The sequence below is a fragment of the Dermacentor silvarum genome, chromosome 1 (genome assembly GCF_013339745.2).
Source record: "Dermacentor silvarum isolate Dsil-2018 chromosome 1, BIME_Dsil_1.4, whole genome shotgun sequence".
Classification (NCBI taxonomy): Eukaryota; Metazoa; Arthropoda; class Arachnida; order Ixodida; family Ixodidae; genus Dermacentor; species Dermacentor silvarum.
Window position 1 is genome coordinate 349,734,440 of NC_051154.1, and position 18,194 is coordinate 349,752,633.

General features: G+C 43.7%; 1 long non-coding RNA gene across 1 annotated transcript; it reads right to left on the reverse strand.

The window, feature by feature from the left end:
• Positions 1 to 1,665: 1,665 nt before the first annotated feature.
• LOC125942355 (uncharacterized) lies at positions 1,666 to 17,669 on the reverse strand. Its single transcript, XR_007465031.1, has 2 exons — positions 16,985 to 17,669; positions 1,666 to 2,095 (listed from the first exon to the last, which is right to left on the reverse strand). It is a non-coding gene; the product is annotated as an uncharacterized LOC125942355 (long non-coding RNA).
• Positions 17,670 to 18,194: the final 525 nt, after the last annotated feature.

Here is an 18,194-nt window from a genome sequence, read left to right on the forward strand (position 1 = left end):
ATGAGCCTCTGTATCCTGTTCATCGCTACTTCGAATGAAAGTAGCTTGGCTGCTCTGGGTACTGTACAGGTCAGTATTGAATTATTATGCTGCTTTTACTATGTCATCGAATTTTCTCATGATATTACCCTGCTTATCTTTCAGTGAATACATCTTGCCTGCTCCTACACTTTCCTTGTCCTAGTTTTCTTCCGATTTCCTGCTCCGTCCATGTTTTACTGCTTCCTCAATCTTTTCCACGTTATAATTTCAAATATCCCTTACTTTCTTCTCGTTGAACAGTTTTGACAGTTCAGCAAATTCTATCTGGTTTCTCTAGTTTGACACTTTCTTGTTTTGTCGCTTCTTTATTTGGTCTTTTGCTACTTGGGAAAACTTACCTACTGGTTGCCCCCGCTTTGTGTCTTACCTCCCACTTGAACTGCTGCTTCTCAGATCAGCCTAGTTATGGTTTTATTCATTAACTCTTTGTTGTCTTCATCTTCCTGTTCTAAAGCTGCATATTTGTTTGCGAGCACCAGCCTGAATTGTTCTGCTTGTACCCTTACTGCGTCGAGGTTGGCCCGTCTCCTCATGACTAATTTTTTTCTTTGTCTCTTGAAATCTGGACCTCACTAACCTATGGTCTCTGCACTTTGCCCTACCCAACACTTCTACGTCCTGCACTATGCTGGGATCGGCAAGGAGTATGAAAACCATTTCATTCCTTGTTTCTCCATTAGTGCTTTTCCAGGTCCACTTGCTGTTGCTGCGCTTCCTGAAGAAAGTATTCATTATCCGGAGCCTATTCGTTTCCACAAATTCTACCAACATCTCTCCTCTAGCGTTCCTAGAATTGATGCCGTAGTTGCCAAATGTTTGCCCACCAGCCTGCTCTTTCCCATTTTGCACTGCAGTCGCCCACGACTACAGTATACCGGGTTTACACCTTTCTCATTGCTAATTCAACATAAAACTGTTCTATTTCTTCATCACGGTGACTGGAGGTTGGGGCTTGTACTGCCTTCATTCTACACCTCCTATTCAGTTTATTTACGACTGCTACCCTCTTATTAATGCTGTAGAATACATCAATGTTGCCCGCGATGTCCTTATGGCCTAGAAATCCCACTCCGAATACTCTCTTATCTGGAAGGCCTCTGTAATAGAGGATGTGGCCGTTAGTCAGCACTGTATAGGCCTCACTAGTTGTTCCAACCTCACTAAGGCCAATAATATCCCAGGCAATGCCTGACAATTCCTCAAATAGCCCTGCCAAACTAGCCTCACTCAAGAGGGTGCGCGTGTTGAACATTGCCAGGTTCACTTTCCAGTGGCGGCCTGTCCGGGCCCAGAGATATTTAGCACCCTCTGCCACGTCACAGGTCTTACCGCTGCTTTTGTCAGGTGTCCACAGCAGCTGTGGACTGAGGGCCATGGGTAAATTGTAGGAGTCACCTCATACTGCACCAGGGAGGCCTAGTCTTGTTCTGGTGAGGGAGTGACTTTGTTGAAGCTTAGTGGGCCTTCCTAATTTGGTCGCACATGCATGTATTGCCCGTCAGATTAGTTTTCTCTTTCTCTCCCCTACCCCAATGTAAGATTGCAAACCAGGGGCCAACCTCATTATTCACTGGATTTCTTATCTTGCAGTGCATAGTGGTAATGTAAGGTGCAATAAGCAGGAAACTCCAAAAAGGTTTATTCGAACAACAATTCCCATCACTCCTCTGTCGATACAAACAATTGCAAAAAAGCACGCATACAAACATACAAAAAGACATCTGCCGTAAAGGAGGGAAGGGGGGACATGTTTATACCACGTCACAACAAAAAATTAAACAATGCAAAAAAGGTCCTTGCTCAAGACAAATAAATGAAAAGCCTGCGCTTTCACATATTTCCCTCTTATCACTTCTGGGTATCAATTGTGTCACAGCGTGTAAAAACCAAAGAAAAAGCAAGCACTATTATAAAAAAAACTGGGTGCAAGGGTATGCAAAGACAGCCCACAGCCTGCAAGAACCAAAGAAATAAGAGGTGTTATCCGACAACTGGGTCTAAGGATATGAGAAGATAGTCTTGCTGACTCGGTCCTAGTAGGCACCCATTTGACCTTTGGTCGTGTCCACTTGGCGCCTTTTACCTCTGCATTATAAGCAGCTCTCACACATAAACATCTAAATAAATGAGAGCAGCATCATGAGATTTTCAATGTTTGGCTTTGGATGCAGGTTTATTTCTCTGTGCAATGGCAAAATCTTCCCCCTTTAAGGCATGGTGTTGGGCCTAAGAGCGACCTCTTGGAACCATTTTCAAGGAAAAAAACAAATGTGGTAATTGAAATGCGATATAAATTATAGTATTCATAATGCATTGCTAATGAACTTTCAGACTAACTCGGGAATCTAGTTGGGTTTGGTATAAGCCAAGAGCAGTTGCGTCCATGGATGATGCTAGGGCTCTCGATGCAAGCTTTTCGAGCCACTTAATAGTTGACGGGAACGAAGTGTTCAAAGCCTGTCCAATGCCAGAAGTGTCAAGACGCAACATCACATGAATCAAGGTCCAACCGCCTATCGCTGTGCTGTATTCGCCTGCAAAAATTACTATCGGAAGCTAAAAAGCATGAAAACACAGAAAAGCAACGCACGTTTCAAAAATTAGAATTACGATAACTCGAGGCTGATTTGGCTTCCGAGAAAGAGGCCGAAGAGTCGTCCCAGCATCAAGACTCGCTCATGTTCAAACTTGGATGGAGACATTTCTCTCTTCTTGAATGTCGCACTCAAACAGATTCTGCCTCTCTGATTCACAGCTCCCATTAGGATTTCACAGAGAGATTTCTGTCAAAGATGTTTTCGTACAAGAGAAAAGACACCAAAATGTTAGGCTTGTATTACAACACCGGCACCAGAGGAGCTGCTACACAGGCCACAATATAACACAGCTATATAAAGCTCCCTCATCACTGCAGTTCATCCAGCCATGTAACCTGTGTATACATGGTCTGAAAGAGACAGGTACAACCTGTGGAGACAACTCTAGGCATATTTATGCCAGAAGCTAAGGGCAGAAATGAAATGTTAACGTTCGCTATGCTGCGTTAATACTTGGCAGGTAATGCTGTGGCTGCCATGCAAGTAGTGCAGTCATAGGAATCTCACTCATTGTGTTTTGCAAGTTATTTTTTATTTCTGATGCCTATGAATGAAATTACCTACTTCATATCACAATTCTGACACATCACAATTGCGCAAATATGGCAAGAGTGAGGGCGTTGTGAAACATGCTTTCGCTCTGCTCGACGAGGGGTTGCTCAGACCGTTCTCCTGTCCACATGAGCGTCGCTACACACGTCGCGTTCCACTGCGACCGCGTCTACAAAGACGTCCACTGTGTCTTGCAGAGCGCAGTCCTGAAACAGCTCGCTGAACGACGTGACCTTCTTTCCATTGCGGTACAACTCGGACCATGACGTGCCGCTCAATGCTGGATATGAGACTCGTATTCTTAGAGTTTGGGAAGAATGTGCCTTTGATGCCAGACAGCTTCCTCCACGCAGAAAACTCCTTTGGGTCAAGCAGGATCTCGGCCATATTGTTGTCGGATGGAAAATCCTCATCTCCACTGTCACTGGACTACGCAAGTTCAGCACACTGCACTTTTTTGACGTTGGTGGCCAGCCACTTTTTGGCGCAGTTGGTTGACTTTGCATTTGACTGGGCATCGAAGTGGACCTTGTCCCCGACGCTAAAGAGGTCGTGTAGGCTCTCCTGTGGCTGAAGCAGGGATTTCTCAACGTTGTCAATAGAAAAGTAGGCACAATCTTTATTGTCCTGGCCAAATAATATGAATGCATGGCCTGGATTCACGGCTTGGATTGTGCCACAATATCCACTGGTCACGCAGTCACTTCCTGGTTGGCACGCTGCCGGCTTTCGTGCGGGAGTGCTGGTGTGGGCCACTTTTCTTACCAGTTTTATACGAGTGGCCTGATACGTGGCTCTGTGTACTGGTGAGCTTCTTACTGGGTCTAATATGACGACGTCGCCTAGCTTGATCCCCGACTTTGTCAGATCATGGTGTCTGTTTTCCTCGAAAAACCGCTTGTGAAAAAAAAACGCAAGCTTGGAGCGGGTGTGCCACATCTACAAAGCCATAAAGTGTTAACACTTTCGCGACTGTGCCAGTGACATTACTGAGCTCAACGGGTGCCTCAGTCGTGTTGGGGCTCTTTACTTCACTGATTTTGGTAGATGCACGAGCTTGTGCGGACGTGTAAACTCTGTTGTCCGAACCTACAACAATTGTGCCGGGAAACCGTCTTGCGACCAACCGTATGGTTTGAGTTGTCGCACCGAACCGGCCGCGGATTGATGGTGGGAGTTGTGAAAGGATGCCTTGCAGCCTGGAGAGAGGCACGCCTTCGTCAGCACTCACGGCGTTATTGAGGTGTGCAAATATATAGCCCAGCGCGGTGTCATCTTGCATGGACATTGCAGCTGGCAGGTGCACACTGCAGCAGGAAGAATTTTTTACAATCTTGCAACCTATGCCAACAATAAAGGACATGCATACAAATGGTCCACTTGGTAGTATATTATCTAAAGGATTCATTTGCTTCAGCTGTTATTATCACGCTCAAAAAGAATTGATCGAGTGGTTGATGAAACTTAAACGAGTACTGGGCCGGTATTTTGTAGCGATACCTTTAATGTCATAATGCCTTTTCGCGCTTATCGCACTTTGTCAGTGGTCAGAGCGACGGTCCGCTCACGATATCAACCTTGATAATGCGAGCGTACCGTCGCTCTGACCACTGAGAAAGCGCGAAAAGGCATTATGACATTAAAGGCATCGCTACAAAACACCGGCCCTGCAAAAGCTTGTCTCGCATTTTTAAAAAGTTCGTTTGTTTTATGCTTAACAGTCAGCTTAGCTTAGTCATGGTTCATGAAAGTAGACTAGATTAACTTTGCACAATTTAGGCCACCGCAGAAACGCAGTTCGAACAAAGTGGTATACCTTTTCACAACTTACCACAGTGCGCTAGGCTTGCTAGCTGCTGCAGGGATGTGTTTTTGCGTTGCCCTGGCCTTCAGCAGCAGGCCGAACTCTGCAGGACTTGTGTGGGGTGTCTCACGAAATGTGTCTGGAGCGAACATGAATAAAATTTTTTTTGAGTGCAAACAAATCGCTACTTTTCTGTTACCATAAAATTCTATTGTGCGGGAACACTGTAAGGATATTACATTTTGTGCTTTTTTAGTATATGAAAGTGAGCACGTTACAATTTGCTAAGAGCACGCTAAATCTTCATTTCCAGTCTGAAAACTAAGGTGCATATTATAATCAAAGGCTCGTTACAATCGAGTAAATATGGTAATTTCGCTATCAACTCTACGCGTGGCAAACAAAAGACGTGTGCTTTTAATGCAACACAACAAATACATCCGTTTAACACACAGCCGTATTACACACATATGGGAGCCCCTGGGTGGATAATTACGAAATGATCGTGTAGGACTTCATGGCAAATTAGATGAGGAAGCACTCATAAACTTCAACAAATTGGGGTCCATAACTTCACAAACAAATACTTCCGAAGCAGGCAGTTGATATGATCCTAAACGAATCTCATGGGGATAAGGTAAGGTTATTTGCGAGAACCAATTCAAATTTCAATTGCAGTTGCCCTACTTCGATCGCGGTATCAAATCCCGGCCACGGCGGCCGCACCATAGAATAAAGAACCAACTGGCCGCACTTCTATGGGCGCTAAATGCGAAAACAACCGTGTACTTAGATTTAGGTGCACGTTTAAGATCAACACCAGGTGGCGCCCCATTATTCCACGACGGCGTGCCTCAATCACATCGTGGTTTTTGCACGTAAATATCCCATAATGTATTATTTACAGTTGCCCTACTGAATAATGCGCGCGCGTCTACGCGTTTTTTCCCCCCCGGCAAATGTGCATCTAAATGGTAATTATAGATGCCTATATATGTGATAACTGTTTTGCGTCTGTGCAAAGCGCGATCGAATGTTTCTCGATAGCAAATAATGGCTCGAGTTCCGCTAAGGCCCCAATCGAGACCGATATATTGAATACCTATCGCGCTCGATAAAACAAGAAAGAAAATAAACTATTTGGGTCTCCAGATTTTTCTCGCATTTGCGCAAGGGTCCGGCAAGTACGAGAAAGTGTTCAACAGCGCGTACGCCATCTTTAATAGGAAAGCGTTCCAGTGTGATGCTGGCCACGTATTACATATATTTCTTTCCCCAAGCGGTGACTAATTAGCGCCAGATGTCTTGGACTGCCTTCCAAAACCTTTCCGAACATTGATAACGCCTTTCCGAGCATGATGCCACGTCCAAACACGACTATAAAGTTCGCGGACATTTTGCGCCTTAACAAAGTGCGCGCACATTAACAATGAACAGCGAACGCACGCTACCTCAGCGTCCGAGACGCCATGAAGTGGCACATATTCGCTAGTAGACTATATTTATATGCGATCGCAATTACACTTATCTTTTATTTCACCATCTAGATATATAAATTTAAGGCAAAGGCGGACACCTGGATCATACTTCAGTATGGCGTCGGCGCTCGATTACTAACTGCTTCTATAAAATCAGTTTTTGCGCAAATAGCAGAACTTCCTGGTCGATGAAGTTGATGGAGGGGTAAAAAAAAAAAAAAAAACACATGACGCTGACAGCTGCACCACTGTAAGTACGCGAGTCGCGTGAAATAAAAGAGCAGCTTACCAATGGGGAGAACTGCTTTTCTCGGGTGTTCGCGCAGCTCTCAAATGACGGCGTTCGAAAGCTACGGCGATTACAGCATGAGACGCGTGGACTCAGGCTGCCAATGAAGCACGTGCACGTTGTGGCTAAGCGACGACGCCGATTGGCTACTTGCGGCGCGGATCAGGTTTCGCTTTCAAAACCGAAACAGAAATTTGCGGTCATTTTATAAGTAACGTAACACGAATATTCATTACCAGTATAAGTTCAGCTTTTCACTTGAAACGGACGCCATGTCGGACACATTTATGCCGCACCCTTTTTGCACATATGTAGGCAAAAAAAAATTAGCATCGTGATAGCGTAATTAAACGCTCATTTGCTCGCCTGACTTTGGGCCCATTCATTCTGAAACAGCTCGCTGGCAGATATCACGTTACTTCAATCTTGACAAAAGCGCCCACATCAACCTTACACACACACACAGGATTACCTTTTTTTAACCATTTCATATTCTTGTTGTTTAGCTCTAGATAGAGAAAAACTGAGCCACAAAATACTTTACTGAAAGTGCCTCAATTGACAACATCTCAAATTACTTTTACAGCAATTGATCTCAAATTGATCTACAAGACAACTGAAAAAGAGCAGAATTCCTTGGAGGAATGGCATCAAACAATGTAGCTATATTTTGCATATAGAAGGGCAATCACTACATTATGCATAATGTCAATTATGCCCTCAAGCAACAACAAAAATCAAACTACTTTCCTCAGGGGGCACACACACCCATATCACCTGTTAAAATTATTTACACAATCTTCATGTCACCTTAGTTTGTTCATGAAGGCATGGCTGTACAACGTGCACTACTATATCCTTTTCAGTCTCTTTTTACCCTGAACTTTCATTCAGGCCACACTGCCACCTCCTCAACACGTAAAGTATTCCATCCTAAAATAGGACTATTCCCATTTCGAAACATCCCACTTAGAAGGCACCCCAGACTCTTCCAATATGATCATGGGATTCACTTCCTGAATGTCTCTCACCCGACGGAATATTTCACTTGGCAACCTCGCTGCAGAGTACGTTTGAGTCTCATTGCAACTGCAAACCCTCGGCCATTGCCTTTTATTTTGACGACAAAGCCTGTTCCCTGTGCGCGACACTAAACACAGTGGACAACATGTACTCAGATAACGCTTGTCTGTGCACTGCTCAAGAACCATCCTTGAGGAAAGCCACTGGAGCTTAGCTGGGCTTGTGTGCATGACCATCTTTGAAAGCTCTTGCATCCATGTATTTTTTTCATCAGCCTATATATACATATATGTCTAATGCAGGGCGAAGGCCTCTCCCTGTGATGTCCAATTAGCCCTGTCTTGCGCTAACCGATTCCAACTTGCGCCTGCAAATTTCCCAACTCCATAACCCCACCTAGCTTTCTGCTGTCCTCGACTGTGCTTCCTTTCTCTTGGTATCCATTCTGTAATTCTAATGTTCCACCGGTTATCCTTCATACGCATTACATGGCCTGCCCAGCTTCATTTTTTTCTCTTAATGTCAACTAGAATATCGGCTATCCCCGTTTGCCATGCTCTCATCCACACCACTCTCATCCTGGCTCTTAAAGTTAGGCTAATCATTTTTCGTTCCATCAATCTTTGTGCGGTTCCTAATTTGTTCTCGAGCTTCTTTGCTCCATATGTTCCTGCCCTATATGTTAGCAACGGTAGCATGCAATGATTGAACACTTTTCTTTTCAACAACAGTGGTAATCTCCCAGTAAGGATTTGGTAATGCCTGCCATGTGCTCCTCTAACCCAATTTTATTCTTCTGTAAATATCTTTCTCATGATCAGCGTCCCCTGTGAGTAACTGACCTAGAGAAATGTACTCCTTTACAGACTCTAGAGACTGACCGCGATCCTGAATTCTTGGTCCCTTGCCAGGCTACTGAACATTATCTTTTTCTTCTGCATATTTATCATCAACCCCACTCTTACACTTTCTCGATTAAGGTCCTAAATCATTTGTTGTAATTCGTTCCCATTGTTGCTGAATAGGACAATGTCATCTACAAACCAAAGGTTGCCGAGATATTGGCCGATGATCCTCACTCATAAGCCTTCCCAGTCTAAGAGCTTGAATACTTCTAAACATGCAGTGAATAGCATTGGTTAGATTGTGTCTCCTTGCCTGAACCCTTTCTTGATAAGTATCTTTCTAGTTTTCTTGTGGAGAACCAAGGGATAGCCGTGGAATCCTTTCCCCAGATACTCACGTATGCCTTCTGTACTCCCTGATTACGCAGTGCCTATATGGCTGCTGGTATCTCTACTGAATCAAATGCCTTTTCATACACAATGAAAGCCATATAGAGAGGTTGATTGTACTCCACAGATTTCTCAATTACCTGATTGACGACATGGATATATGATCCGTCGTAGAATATCCTTTCCTGAAGCCAGCCTATTCTCTTTGTTGACTGAAGTGTTGCCCCGATTCTATATTGGAAATTATCTTGGTGAATATTTCATATAATACTGAAAGGAAGGTAATGGGCCTATAATTCTTCAATTCTTTAATGTCTCTCTTCTTATGGATTAGATATAATGTTGGCGTAATTCCAGCTCTCTGGTACACTTTAGTCGTGAGGCATTGTGGTTAAAGGGCCCCGAGCTTTTCAAGCATGATATCTCCTCCATCTTTGCTTAAATCAACTGTTATTCCACCTTCCCCAGCAACTTTTTCCCTGGTCATGTCTTGCAAGGCCCTTCCTTCTTCATTGCTAGTTATATGAGCCTCTGTATCCTGTTCATCGCTACTTCGAATGAAAGTAGCTTGGCTGCTCTGGGTACTGTACAGGTCAGTATAGAATTATTATGCTGCTTTTACTATGTCATCGAATTTTCTCATGATATTACCCTGCTTATCTTTCAGTGAATACATCTTGCCTGCTCCTACACTTTCCTTGTCCTAGTTTTCTTCCGATTTCCTGCTCTGTCCATGTTTTACTGCTTCCTCAATCTTTTCCACCTTATAATTTCAAATATCCCTTACTTTCTTCTCGTTGAACAGTTTTGACAGTTCAGCAAATTCTATCTGGTTTCTCTAGTTTGACACTTTCTTGTTTTGTCGCTTCTTTATTAGGTCTTTTGCTACTTGGGAAAACTTACCTACTGGTTGCCCCCGCTTTGTGTCTTACCTCCCACTTGAACTGCTGCTTCTGAGATCAGCCTAGTTGTTGTTGTTGTTGTTGTTGTTGTTGTCCTGAGTGGGTTGTGGCGCGTACCCACAGTGGGGGATTGGCCATGAATCGGGTGGTTATGTTCGGTGCATAAAAACAAGGGAATTAACGAATAGAATACTGGAGTTTAGACAGGAAAATTTTGTGAGAGGAAAAGAAAAAAAAACACTAATTAATAATAGGTTAAAAAGAAATATATGAATAAAAGAAAACTATGGTGGCAAAGGTGACAATAAGTTTATCATGGTAATCGATTTGATTCAATGAGATCATTTTGGATTGCCAAGCAAGCATTTCTGTGGCTGAACCCAATAATGGAGGCTCCAAAAGATAGAATTACAGGTTCCGATAAATATAGGCCAATATTGGGAAGCGGAATTTCCAGTAGTCTTTTCCTTATTGCAGAAAAACGCCTACAAGACAACAAGAAATGGTCTATTGTCTCTGCTTCGCCACAGAATGAGCATAATGGTGAGGGGACCAGACCAGACCTGTGTAAGTAAAAGTTTAACGTAGGGATACGGCAGCGCAGCCTCGTGATGGCCACTTCAATTTTCCGGCTTTGGCAAAAGTCTCTGTGCCAAGGGTATAGGAGATGTCTGTATTCCAAAGAATTAGTTAGAGCAGAGCCCGACACTGCCTGCATAATGACACTCCTGCGAAATCTAGCAGCAGTGACATGAGCAGTCGAAGGACAATACGGAAAAATTGACCCGGTTATCGATGCCTTGGCTAGTGAATCTGCTATTTCATTTATAAAAAGTCCTTTATGGCCAGGCACCCAAATTAAACGCAAACTTTTCAAATAAACAGGTATCAATGAATTAAACGTCCTCAATACGCGAGAGTCACAAGAAGCAGTGAGGGATGAGCATAATGACAATGAATCAGTGACTATCACGGCAGACGTAATTGATGGGTCTAATTTGCGTAGAGCCAGCACCACCGCCATAAATTCAGCTAAAAATATGGGTATAAAATCTGGCAACCGAAGAGAAAATGTCCAATCGAGAATAGGGGAAAATATACCAACACCTGATTTTTCCTCACATTGTGAGGCATCTGTCGCAATAAGGATGTTTGTTTGCAGGCTCTGCAGATGATCTTGTAATATACCATCTAGAATACTATGTGGAAGTAATTTTGAATTATTAGGAAATATGTCATCGAATTGAATATCAGTGGTAACATATCTGTCAGGAATCGGAAGTACATCACAGATGCGCACATCCAAAGGGTCAAGTAAATGTTGCGTGAATGTAATTTGGGGAGTATGTGAACGTGGCCAGTTTACACGAAAAAACCAATCAGGGTGGGAATTGAATATTGTTTGAGAGCGTCGCACCGGTGATTCGTAAATTCTCAAAAACGTCTGTACTGTCAAAAGATGGAACCTACACGAAAGAGGAGGAACACGGGATTCTAGATAAAGAACAGAATTTGCAACAAATTTAGGAAGCCCTAGGCACAAACGTAATGCTTCCCTTTCTAAGAGGATCAAAGGGCGGTAAGTGTAAGCGGGAGCTCCAGAGAAGAGTGCGCAACCAAATTCTAATACAGGGCGAACGTACATGCGATATATCATTAGAAGTGTATCTCTTCTCAATCCTATTCGACGATTGCTCAGCCTGCGCAAAATGCCAATTGCACGGGTACCTTTTCCAATCACATGATCTATATGTGGCCGCCAGTTGAGAGAGGAGTTATAAATTATTCCAAGGTACTTGACCGATTCTACCTGTGGTATGTCTTGTAGGTGGTAAGAGAGAGAGATATGCACTGGGTCATTTATCGGGAAAACGAGAATGGCACATTTGCTGGTATTGAGTAAAAACTGGTTAACATCTAACCAGCTCTCCAGGGCACAAAGGTAAGTTTGCAGTCGTTGATATAACTTATGAATGTCATTTGCAGATGCGAAAAACGCAATATCATCTGCATAAACATAAGTTGTGACTTCTTCATGATGGGGAATTGAGCTCATGAGAATATTAAAAAGCGCCGGGGAAAGGACTGAACCTTGTGGTACTCCTCTCGTTTGTTTGCACCTAGAAGACGAAAAGCCGCTTTTGTAGCAGTAGAATTCTCAATTAAAAATGAATGAATCCACGCTATTATATAAGCAGGAACACCACAAGATGTTAGCCGATTTATCAAAACTGTGTGTTCCACGGTATCATATGCTTTAGCGATATCAAGCGTCACTAAGGCAGCATATTGCTTATGATGTCGAGCAAGTTGTATCCGGCTTTCTAAGTCGACATGGGCATGCCAGATAGAGCAGCCAGCCATGAAACCAATCTGACATGGACTAAGAATTGAATTATCGTTTACAAATTTGATAATACGAAGGTGAATAAGCCTCTCAATTAATTTTACTACATTCGACGTAAGCGCTATAGGCCTGATGTTCTCCAATGTGTACCCTCCCCCTTGTTTCTTAAGTATCATTATTACTTTGGCAAGCTTCCACTGCAAAGGAATCCAAGCATTTTTAATCAAATAATTTACCACGTCTAAAAGAATGTTCGGCAATTCCTTTAACAATATTTTTAGCATTGCATTTGTGATTCCGTCAGGGCCAGGTGCTGTATTTGGCAAGCATGCTGCAGTCTGATTGAGCTCAGATAATGAAATTGAGGTGAAGCCATCTGAAGAGTCTAAAGCATAATGAATAGTTGGAAGCCGGGCTGCAAATCGATTTTCTAAACCTTTGGCAATCGCTTCTAAAGAAGAGCTCATTTCTTGCGGGGTCAAAACGATGGAGTCTAATGTTAACGGCGTTGGTAGCCCCTTTCTAGCGCGAAGAAATGCGAACAGAGCTCGCTTGTTTTTTGATTTTGATAGATAATCGTAATGCCTAATATTATATTCTTCTTTGGCTCGGTTAACAGTACGTTTAAATACACCAGCGTGAAACTGATAATTTTTCCAATTTGTCGGGCATTGATTATGGAGAAGTGTTTTCCAGGCTGCTTTTCTTTTCCTGTAATCACGCGTACACTCATCATTCCACCAACGACAAGCGCTGCGTTTAGCCAAAGGGATGACAAATTGAGCTTGCTTCCGGGAACCCTCAAGAACCGAACAAATCTTTGAAGCGATTTCCTCGTCATTGGCATTGGCAAGTTTCGAAACGGATGCAAGTAAGACAGTCTTAAATTTATTGTGGTTGACAAATGTGCACACCTGGTATTCTAAAGATGTTATTGGACACATGATTTCAAATGACACAGGAAGATGATCACTGTTGGTTGCTGAGTCAACCGTTAACCACGAAGAAACATTGAGGCCAGCACTACAAAATTAAGTCTAACACTGACCGAAAGTGGCCTCTAACAAATGTCACATGTCCTGTGTTCTGACATGAAAGGTTACTATCAATAGCCCATTCCCATAGTCGCTTACCACACAAATCTGTTTTTAGACCCCAGGACACGTGATGCGAATTAAAATCTCCTGCGAACAAAATTTCTTTTCTACAAGCAGCTAGAGCCCTATCAAGTTGACGCGTACTTTGCACACCGGTGGGGAAATAGGTATTAATAATTGAAAATTGTTGATATCCTGGGAGACATAAGTATATCGCCAAAATTTCGCAGTCGGAGTCCATGAATTTAAAAGAAAGGTTTGCCTTATGACAAATTTTATTTGAAACAAGTATCAATAGTCCTCCGCCTTGTGGGTTACGATCTAATCGGAACGAACGAAAACCTTTCAAATGAAAATTTTTCTCTGGTGATAGCCAAGTTTCCTGAAGAAGTATAACATCTGGATTAAGCTGATGAGATAGGTAAAACAAATCTGTTAAAGCTGAGAAGATAGAGCGACAGTTCCACTGCAATACTTTCAACTGTCCAATGGTGTTGATCGCACAGCAGCGGCAACTGCCGCCTTAAGAAAGCTTTCTTTATTCATAGGCGATGGTTGACTCTTTTTTGGTTTCGGTTTCATAATCTTAGAAATTGGAGATCCCATGCGTTTGGGAGCTCGAGCGTCAAGTTCCATATCTGTGACAGTAAGGGAGTCTGAGGAAGAGGACTCACCCTCGCCTGGTTGAATTGGCGGAGTAGTGTCCGTCGAGTGATCTTTAAATGTAGAAGGCGCTTCTACGTCGTTGCTAGGCATTCGAGGTGTGACGTTAAGTACTGAGGACTGTAGCTTAGTGGCTTGCAACATTTGAATCATCTGACTGGAAATGATTTGGGCTAAGCATTCTGATAGGCTGGATACCAATTTATCCATAGCCTTAGTCATTGCCTTTTCAACAGCAGCGTCAATTGCTTCCGATAGATTAATATTCATACTTGGAGTGTTGTGGGCTGTAACACCAGAGTATCCGAAGGCCCTGTCTTTAACGACTGCAATTGCATCTCTTTGGGAGCAACGACGGCGGTCGATTACTTCAAGAATTTGAGTTTCTTGGGCGCGAGCTGAGCAATTAGAATAGTCTGCTGGGTGTGTTCCCCCGCAGAGGCAGCAGTTTTCAGATTGCGCAGAGCATTCACTTGAGGAATGGTCATCTCCACAGGTGCGGCAGCGTAGGCTCGACTTACAACCTCCTGCGCTGTGCCCTAATCTCCAACAATTCTGGCATTGTATTGGACGTGACGCGAGTGGTTCTACACGGAACACAAGAGGCCACACTTTGATTTCGGACGGACATGATGTGCCCACAAACGTGGCAATTACTGACTCAGTCGGAATCCTCTCATTATTTACGAGGCGATTGCAACGATAAATAGCAATGACACCTGCTGCGGAGAGCTTGTCCAGGGTCTCAGTTGGACTTAAGTGGGAGTCTACGCCCCGTACGAGGCCCTTGGTGCACGCAAGGTGAGGCGGGATAAAAGTTCTCACCGGGATGGAAGCGAATGAAGTGCATTTCAGTAGATCTTCAACACAGGTCTGGTCCGGTGACCGACACAGTATACCTCTGCGTTCGAACGCTCGCACGTCAGTGATGGTCTGGAAGTGGTTGGACATGGTCTTAAGTTCCTTCTGGACGGCTTGTGGGTTCGTCAGCCTGATGGAACCTTCATTGGTAGGCACGAGCGCAACAGGAATGGTGCTTACGCCACTGCGAAAAAACAAATCTAAAGGTAATTCATTAGATGGCAGGGATGCTGACCAGGCGGATCGCGCCTGGCCAGGAGAATTGGTCGACATCAGCCCAAGATGGCTGATGCAAGGAATGTGAATAAATCAGGGATTAAATAAAGGTAGTTAGAAACCTGAAACCACCCGATACACAGCCAAAATACCACTGCAGGCCAACGAAGCTTGGAGAGGCACCGGAACGCCGCAGCTGCTGATAGAACTGCCAGTTACGGTTTCATTCATTAACTCTTTGTTGTCTTCATCTTCCTGTTCTAAAGCTGCATATTTGTTTGCGAGCACCAGCCAGAATTGTTCTGCTTGTACCCTTACTGCGTCGAGGTTGGCCCGTCTCCTCATGACTAATTTTATTCTTTGTCTCTTGAAATTGAGAGAAATCCTGGACCTCACTAACCTATGGTCGCTGCACTTTGCCCTACCCAACACTTCTACGTCCTGCACTATGCTGGGATCGGCAAGGAGTATGAAATCCATTTCATTCCTTGTTTCTCCATTAGTGCTTTTCCAGGTCCACTTGCTGCTGCTGTGCTTCCTGAAGAAGGTATTCATTATCCGGAGCCTATTCGTTTCCACAAATTCTACCAGCATCTCTCCTCTAGCGTTCCTAGAATTGATGCCATAGTTGCCAAATGCTTGCCCACCAGCCTGCTTTTTCCCATTTTGCACTGCAGTCGCCCACGACTACAGTATACTGAGTTTGCACCTTTCTCATTGCTAATTCAACATCTTCATAAAACTGTTCTATTTCTTCATCACCGTGACTGGAGGTTGGGACTTGTACTGCCTTCGTTCTACACCTCCTATTCAGTTTATTTACGACTGCTACACTCTCATTAATGCTGTAGAATACATCAATGTTGCCCGCGATGTCCTTATGGCCTAGAAATCCCACTCCGAATACTCTCTTATCTGGAAGGCCTCTGTAATAGAGGATGTGGCCGTTAGTCAGCACTGTATAGGCCTCACTAGTTGTTCCAACCTCACTAAGGCCAATAATATCCCAGGCAATGCCTGACAATTCCTCAAATAGCCCTGCTAAACTAGCCTCACTCAAGAGGATGCGCGTGTTGAACATTGCCAGGTTCACTTTCCAAAGGCGGCCCGTCCGGGCCCAGAGATATTTAGCACCCTCTGCCACGTCACAGGTCTTACCGCTGCTTTTGTCAGGTGTCCGCAGCAGCTGTGGAATGAGGGCCATGGGTTAATTGTAGGAGTCACCTCATACTGCACCAGGGAGGTCAAGTCTTGTTCTGGTGAGGGAGTTGCTTTGTTGAAGCTTAGTGGACCTTCCCAATTTGGTCGCACATGCATGTATTGCCCATCGATTAGTTTTCTCTTTCTCTCCCCTACCCCAATGTAGGATTGCAAACCAGGGGCCAACCTCATTATTCACTGCATTTCTTATCTTGCAGTGCATAGTGGTAATGTAAGGTACAATAAGCAGGAAACGCCAAAAAGGTTTATTCGAACAATTCCCATCAATCGTCTCTCGATACAAACATTTGCAAAGAAGCACGCATACAAACATACAAAAAGACATCTGCCGTAAAGGAGGGAAGGGGGGACATGTTTATACCACGTCACAACAAAAAATTAAACAATGCAAAAAAGGTCCTTGCTCAAGACAAATAAATGAAAAGCCTGCGCTTTCACATATTTCCCTCTTATCACTTCTGGGTATCAATTGTGTCACAGCGTGTAAAAACCAAAGAAAAAGCAAGCACTATTATAAAAAAAACTGGGTGCAAGGGTATGCAAAGACAGCCCACAGCCTGCAAGAACCAAAGAAATAAGAGGTGTTATCCGACAACTGGGTCTAAGGATATGACAAGATAGTCTTGCTGACTCGGTCCTAGTAGGCACCCATTTGACCTTGGTCGTTTCCACTTGGCGCCTTTTAACTCTGCATTATAAGCAGCTCTCGCACATAAACATCTAAATAAATGAGAGCAGCATCATGAGATTTTCAATGTTTGGCATTGGATGCAGGTTTATTTCTCTGTGCAATGGCAAAATCTTCCCCCTTTAAGGCATGGTGTTGGGCCTAAGAGCGACCTCTTGGAACCATTTTCAAGGAAAAAAACAAATGTGGTAATTGAAATGCGATATAAATTATAGTATTCATAATGCATTGCTAATGAACTTTCAGACTAACTCGGGAATCTAGTTGGGTTTGGTATAAGCCAAGAGCAGTTGCGTCCATGGATGATGCTAGGGCTCTCGATGCAAGCTTTTCGAGCCACTTAATAGTTGAAGGGAACGAAGTGTTTAAAACCTGTCCAATGCCAGAAGTGTCAAGACGCAACATCACATGAATCAAGGTCCAACCGCCTATCGCTGTGCTGTATTCGCCTGCAAAAATTACTTTCGGAAGCTAAAAAGCATGAAAACACAGAAAAGCAATGCACGTTTCAAAAATTAGAATTACGATAACTCGAGGCTGATTTGGCTTCCGAGAAAGAGGCCGAAGAGTCGTCCCAGCATCAAGACTCGCTCATGTTCAAACTTGGATGGAGACATTTCTCTCTTCTTGAATGTCGCACTCAAACAGATTCTGCCTCTCTGATTAGGATTTCACAGAGAGATTTCTGTCAAAGATATTTTCGTACAAGAGAAAAGACACCAAAATGTTAGGCTTGTATTACAACACCGGCACCAGAGGAGCTGCTACACAGGCCACAATATAACACAGCTATATAAAGCTCCCTCATCACTGCAGTTCATCCAGCCATGTAACCTGTGTATACATGGTCTGAAGGAGACAGGTACAACCTGTGGAGACAACTCTAGGCATATTTATGCCACAAGCTAAGGGCAGAAATGAAATGTTAACGTTCGCTATGCTGCGTTAATACTTGGCAGGTAATGCTGTGAATGCCATGCAAGTAGTGCAGTCATAGGAATCTCACTCAGTGTGTTTTGCAAGTTATTTTTTATTTCTGATGCCTATGAATGAAATTACCTACTTCATATCACAATTCTGACACATCACAATTACACAAATATGGCAAGAGCGAGGGCGTTGTGAAACACGCTTTCGCTCTGCTCGACGAGGGGGTGCTCAGACCGTTCTCCTGTCCAC